Source organism: Aegilops tauschii, chromosome 2 (genome assembly GCF_002575655.3).
Source record: "Aegilops tauschii subsp. strangulata cultivar AL8/78 chromosome 2, Aet v6.0, whole genome shotgun sequence".
NCBI lineage: Eukaryota > Viridiplantae > Streptophyta > Magnoliopsida > Poales > Poaceae > Aegilops > Aegilops tauschii.
In genome coordinates this window covers 406,921,729-406,928,994 of record NC_053036.3, presented here as the reverse complement: position 1 = coordinate 406,928,994, position 7,266 = coordinate 406,921,729, and positions in this window count along the sequence as shown.

Genomic DNA, 7,266 nt, shown 5'->3' with positions numbered 1-7,266 from the left:
GTACCCCACCTGATGTGTGCCTTGCTATAATTTAGCGGGGAGGTAGCAAAGTAATCCAGGAGTGGATCACTGGACAGCGGTCAAGAACATCCTGAAGTACCTAAAAAGGACTAAGGATATGTTTCTCGTTTGTTGAGGTGACAAAGAGCTCGTCATAAATGGTTACGTCGATGCTAGTTTTGACACTGATCCGGATGACTCTAAGTTACAAACCGGATACGTATTTATATTGAATGGTGGAGCTGTCAATTGGTGCAGTTCCAACAGAGCGTTGTGGCGGTATCTATGTGTGAAGTGGAGTACATAGCTACTTCGGAAGCAGCAAATGAAGGAGTATGGATGAAGGAGTTCATATCCGATCTAGGTGTAATACCTAGTGCATCGGGTCCAATGAAAATCTTTTTTGACAATACTCGAGCAATTGCCTTAGTGAAGCAATCCAGATTTCACAAAAGAACCAAACACATCAAGAGACACTTCAACTCCATCTGTGATCAAGTCAAGGAGGGAGACATAGAGATTTGTGAAATACATACGAATCTGAATGTAGCAGACCAGTTGACAAAGCCTCTTCCATGAGCAAAACATGATCATCACCAAGACTCCATGGGTGTTAGAATCATTGCAATGTAATCTAGATTATTGACTCTAGTGCATGTGGGAGACTAAAGGAAATATGCCCTAGAGGCAATAATAAAGTTGTTATTTTATATTTCCTTATTCATGATAAATGTTTATTATTCATGCTAGAATTGTATTGATCGGCAACCCAAATACATGTGTGAATACATAGACAAACACTGTGTCCCTAGTGAGCCTCTACTTGACTAGCTCGTTGATCAAAGATGGTTAAGGTTTCCTAACCATGGACATGAGTTGTCATTTCGTATCTACTTTTACAAACTCTTTTGCCCTTCTTTTGGACTCTAATTTGCTTGATTTGAATGGAACTAACCCGGACTGATGTTGTTTTCTGCAGAATTGCCATGATGTTATTTTTGTGCAGAATAAAAAGTTCTCGGAATGACCTAAAAATCAACGGAGAGTATTTTTTGAATTAATAAAAAATATTGGCGAAAGAATCAACACCAGGGGGCCCACACCCTATCGACAAGGGTGGGGGCGCGCCCTGCGACCTTGTGGGGCCCCTGGACCTCCACCGACCACAACGCCAACTCCATATATTCACTTTCGGGGAGAAAAAAATCAGAGAGAAGGATTCATCGCGTTTTACGATACAGAGCCGCCGCCAAGCCCTGTTCTTCCTCGGGAGGGCAGATCTGGAGTCCGTTCGGGGCTCCAGAGAGGGGAATCCGTCGCCATCGTCATCATCAACCATCCTCCATCACCAATTTCATGATGCTCTGTGCCGTGCGTGAGTAATTCCATCGTAGGCTTGCTGGATCGTGATGGATTGGATGAGATTTATCATGTAATCGAGTTAGTTTTGTTAGGGTTTGATCCCTATTATCCACTATGTTCTAAGATTGATGTTGCTATGACTTTGCTATGCTTAATGCTTGTCACTAGGGCCCGAGTGCCATGAACTCAGATCTGAACCCTTTATGTTTTCATGAATATATTTGTGTTCTTGATCCGATATTGCAAGTTATAGTTACCTACTATCTGTTATGATCCGGAAACCCCAGAGTGACAATAGTCGGGACCACTCTCGATGATGACCGTAGTTTGAGGAGTTCATGTATTCACTAAGTGCTAATGCTTTGGTCTGGTACTCTATTAAAAGGAGGCCTTAATATCCCTTAGTTTCCAATAGGACCCCGCTGCCACGGGAGGGTAGGACAAAAGATGTCATGCAAGTTCTTTTTCATAAGCACGTATGACTATATTCGGAATACATGCCTACATTACATTGATGAACTGGAGCTAGTTCTGTGTCACCCTATGTTATAACCGTTGCATGATGAATGCCATCCGACATAATTATCCATCATTGATCCATTGCCTATGAGATTTTCACATATTGATCTTTGTTAAGTTACTTCTGTTGCCACTGTTACGATTGCTATGAAACTACCACCGTTACTTTTGCCACTGTTACTGTTACTTCCATACTACTTTGCTACTAAATACTTTGCTGCAGATATTAAGTCTTTCAGGTGTGGTTGAATTGGCAACTCAGCTGCTAATACTTGAGAATATTCTTTGGCTCCCCTTGTGTCGAATCAATAAATTTGGGTTGAATACTCTACCCTCGAAAACTGTTGTGATCCCCTATACTTGTGGGTTATCAAGACCTTTTTCTGGCGCTGTTGCTGGGGAGCATAGATTTATTCTCTGAGTCACTTGGGGTTTATATCTGTTGATCACTATGAGGAATTTGAAAGATCAAAGAACCAAGATTTTTCCCTCAACTACGAGGGGAGGTAAGGAACTGCCATCTAGCTCTGAACTTGATTCTCCTTCTCTTTTGAGTAAACTTGCGACACCTACACCTGCTATTGATTCCAATATGTGTCATGTTATTGATGATGCCACTTCTACTATGCATGATACTTATGATGAAACTGCTTCTGTGCTTGATAATACTGTGCCACTAGGTGTATTTCTCGATGAACAACTTGCTAAGGCTAGAGAGAATGAAATTACTCAAAATGATGAAATTATTGAAGATTATGATTATGATTCTCCCCCTAGATAAGAATTGCCTGTTGTGCCTGAGGGGTATATTATGGATGAAGAAGCTGCTAGAGACTTCTTTGCTTGTAATAATAGGGAAGATCTTAAGAAATTGTTAGCTAAGCTGAAAGAAAAATTTAGAATGAAATATGATCCTGCCTTTGCTACTTCACCTATCTTTGTTACTGATAAGGATTATGAATTCTATGTTGATCCCGAGTTAATTACTTTGGTTGAATCTGATCCTTTTCATGGTTATGAATCTGAAACTGTCGTGGCACATCTTACTAAATTAAATGGTATAGCCACCCTATTTGCTCATGAGGAAATTTTTTTTATTACTGTATCCTTAAATTGTTTCCTTTCTCATTAAAGGGTGATGCTAAGATATGGTTTATTTCTCTTGCTCCCGGTTGTGTGCGTAGTCCCCAGGATATGATTTATCACTTCTCTGCAAAATATTTCCCTGCTCATAAGAAACAAGCTGCTTTAAGGGAAATATATAATTTTGTGCAAATTGAAGAAGAGAGTCTCCCACAAGCTTGGGGAGGCTTCTCTAATTACTTAATGCTTTGCGTGATCATTCTCTCAAGAAAAATGAAATACTCGATATCTTTTATAATGGACTAACCGATGCTTCCAGAGACCACCTGGATAGTTGTGCTGGTTGTGTTTTCAGGGAAAGAACTGTTGAGCAAGATGAATTGCTATTGAATAATATATTGAGTAATGAAAATGATTGGACACTTCCTGAACCAACTCTGAAAACAACTTCGAAGAAAAGGGGTATTCTATTTCTCAGTCCTGAAGATATGCAAGAGGCAAAGAAATCAATGAAAGAAAAAGGTATTAAAACTGAAGACATTAAGAATCTACCACCTATTGAACAAATACATGGTCTTGATAACCTAACACAGGTAGTAGAGGTAAACTCTCTTCGTAAATTTGATGAAGGTGATATTCCTCATAATAAGCTTGCTAGTCAATGCTTGGATGAGTTTGATAATTTTATTGTTAAACAAGAGAATTTCTTATGTTAGTAGACAATTGAAACGTAATGTTTATGCTTGATCACTTGGGTAATTATATGAGTAGAACTGTTAATGATCTTAAGCTTATTAGTAAACATGCTTCCATGGTTACAACTCAAGTAGAACAAGTACTTAAGGCCCAAGATGAATTGCTTAATGAGTTGAATAGTAAGAATAATGATAATGATGTTAGGGTTATGACTAGAGGTGGTAAAATGACCCAGTAACCTTTGTATCCTGAGGGTCATCCTAAGAGAGTTGAGCAGGATTCTCAGAGAATTAATACTAATGCACCTAGTCCTAGTAATAAAAAGAAAAAGAAAACCGATAGGACTTTGCATGCTAGTGAACCTGCTACGGATACACCTGAGAATCCTAATAATATTTCTATTTCTGATGCTGAGACACAATCTAGTGATGAACATGAACCTAGTGATAATGTTAATGATGATGTTCGTGTTATGCTCAACCTAGTAATGATAATGATGTAGAAATTGAACCTCCTGTTGATCTTGATAACCCACAGTCAAAGAATCAACGTTATGATAAGAGAGACTTTGTTGCTAGGAAACATGGTAAAGAAAGAGAACCATGGGTTCAGAAACCCATGCTCTTTCCTCCTAAGCCATCCAAGAAAAAGGATGATGAGGATTTTGAGCGCTTTGCTGAAATGATTAGACCAATCTTTTTGCGTATGCGTTTGACTGATATGCTTAAAATGCCTCCTTATGCTAAGTACATGAAATATATTGTTACAAATAAAAGAAAGATACTTGAAGCTGAAATTTCCACCATGCTTGCTAATTATTTTTTTAGGGTGGAATACCAAAGAAACTTGGAGACCCGGGGTACCAACTATACCATGCTCCATTAAAAGAAACTATGCTAAAATTGCTTTATGTGATCTTGGAGCCGGTGTTAGTGTTATGCCTTTCTCTTTGTATGGTAGACTTGAATCGAATAAGTTGACACCTACTGAAATTTCTTTGCAACTGGCCGATAAATCAACTGCTATACCTATCTGTATTTGTGAGGATGTGCCTGTTGTGGTTCCAAACGTTACTACATAACATAATTTGTTATTCTTGATATTCTCGAGGACGACAGTATGTCGATCATTCTTGGTAGACCCTTTTTGAATACCGCAAGGGCTGTTACTGATTGCAACAAAGGCAATGTCACTTTTCATGTTAATGGTAATGAGCATACGGTACACTTTCCAAAGAAACAACCTCAAGTTCATAGTATCAATTCTATTGGAATTTTTTTAACTATTACTATTGGAGGTTTTGAATTCCCTCTACCTACTGTCAAAAAGAAATATGAAATTCTTATTGTTGGGGACACGCATATCCCCATTGAGGTAACCTAGTGTTATTCGAAAGTTCTCCGGTTTCATGACACTCGGAAGAAGTTTGTTAATGAGACTTGATCTACCTCGTTAATGGATTCCTTTTGATGAGCATGAGATGGATGAATTTAGAAAGCACAAATCTCTGTACCCATCTTTTACTTTCTGTTACTTAGTTTAAATAAAGCAAAAAATAGTAATTTTTGTCTGTTTTCTGAATTACCCTTGCAATAAAAAAATGTCCCGAAAATAAAGTTCTCCAAATGCCCTGAAAATTTAGTATGATTTTTTATGCAATATTTTAGAATTTCTGGTGCAAAGAACACACCAGGGGGCCTCACCAGCTGGCCACAAGGTTGGAGGGCGCGCCCACGCCCCTGAGGCGCGCCCCTGACCTTGTGGGCCCCATGTGGCCCTCCTCCACTTATTCCAGCACCCATCCTCTCCTTCTTCCTCCAGAAAAAATCACTCCATGGCTCAAACTCGTGTTCTTGCTCATCTTGCTGCCATTTTCGATCTCCTTGCTCAAAGCTCCATTCACAAAACTGCTTTGGGGGATTGTTCTTTGGTATGTGACTCCTCCAATGGTCCAATTAGTTTTTGTTCTAGTGCTTTATTCATTGCAAATTTTTGCTGCTGTGGTGACCATGTTCCTGAGCTTGCATGTCAAATTTATATGGTCCAAAATAGTTTTGATGCATGGTTTAGCCTCTAGACACTTGTAGGAGTAGTTGCTATCAATTTTATTGAGTTTGGTTCACTTTTATTTTGAGTTACTAAAAATTTCAGAAATTTTTCAGAGAAAGAATAATGTCTAGGAGAATGTACCAAGGTGATTCTTCAAGGAAGCAAGCACCGAGGCGTGCGATACGTGACCCGGACCCTGAACTACCAAGGGAAGCTCAAGTGAAGCCCTGTGAATGGCCGTCAAATGAATTTGTGGATCGTGCAGGTTTCGAGCATGAATTTTATGCGTACGTACAAAATGCCGGGATCGAGGATTTCTTGTCGGACAAGTGCTTACAGTATTATTATCTCACTGATTCCTTCGTGCGTAGGTTTGAGTTTTCATCCAAGCGCAATACTCATACTGTCCTGTTTGATCTTTATGATGAATCTTATACCATGGACCTAGAAGATTTTTGTGAAGCATGCAAAATTCCACAATGGGGTAGTCTTAGTGAGCCTCACAAATCTGAATATAATGAGTTCCTCGCTAGCATCACTGTTGGAGAAACTAGAAATATCACACAAGAAACCGTAGGGAGCATTCATTTCCTGCCATACATTATTTTGCTCTCTTTATCAGTAGGTGTATTAATGGTAAACATGAACAATGCCATATTTGCGTACCAGATCATAGTATCCTCAAGTGTGCGGTGTTAGGTAATAAACGATAATTTGGGGGCTATTATTGCTAGGAGGCTTCATCTTAATGCTAAAGATGGAGATTTATTTGGTGGGATTTATGCAACTCGTTTAGCTAATTATTTGGGCGTGCCTATTCGAGGTTATGATATTGAGTTGCCACCCACTTTTCTGGATTATGAGGCTATGGTACGCCAACAGTTTCTTAAGAGGAATGAACAGATCCTCCAGTACCGACTAATCTTTGATAGACGGCGTGCCGTCCTTGTTACTCTTCCTGCTCCTGCTTTCTTTAACTTTCAGGCAAACAGACGATATTTTATAACTAGAGAGGAGGCGAACGAGTATGAGAGAGCAGCAGAGGCCGCTCGACTTCAGGAGGCAGCTTGCCAAGCGGTAGCTGCCGCAGCACAGTACGACCCCAACTTCAACTTTGGATATCCACCAGGCCATCCGTGGGCATAGACCAACTTAGGCCAAAAGCCTAAGCTTGGGGGAGTACGTATTTCTCACCGACATTACATTCATGTTCACATGCTCACTTCAGTTGTCGGTGTTCATACTCTTTCATTGTATATCATCCATGCTAGTTTATTTCTTTTTCCGCTTTCTTCTTGTGTGTTTATTAAACCTTAAGAAAAATCAAAAAAATAGTAGTAGTTTACTTTCCATGCATGCTTAGTTGTAGAATTAAAAGAAAACCCAAAAAGATTTCTCGTGTTTGTTGGGAGCTTTCCCGTCTAAATAGTTTTTCTCGTTCTTGTTTTACTTTCTCCAGAAAAACAAAAACTCCAAAAATATTTCAGTGTGTTTCTTTGAATTTCTTTTCTTTTCTTTGAGGGTCGAGAGGAGAAGACCACGATGAAAATGTTGAGT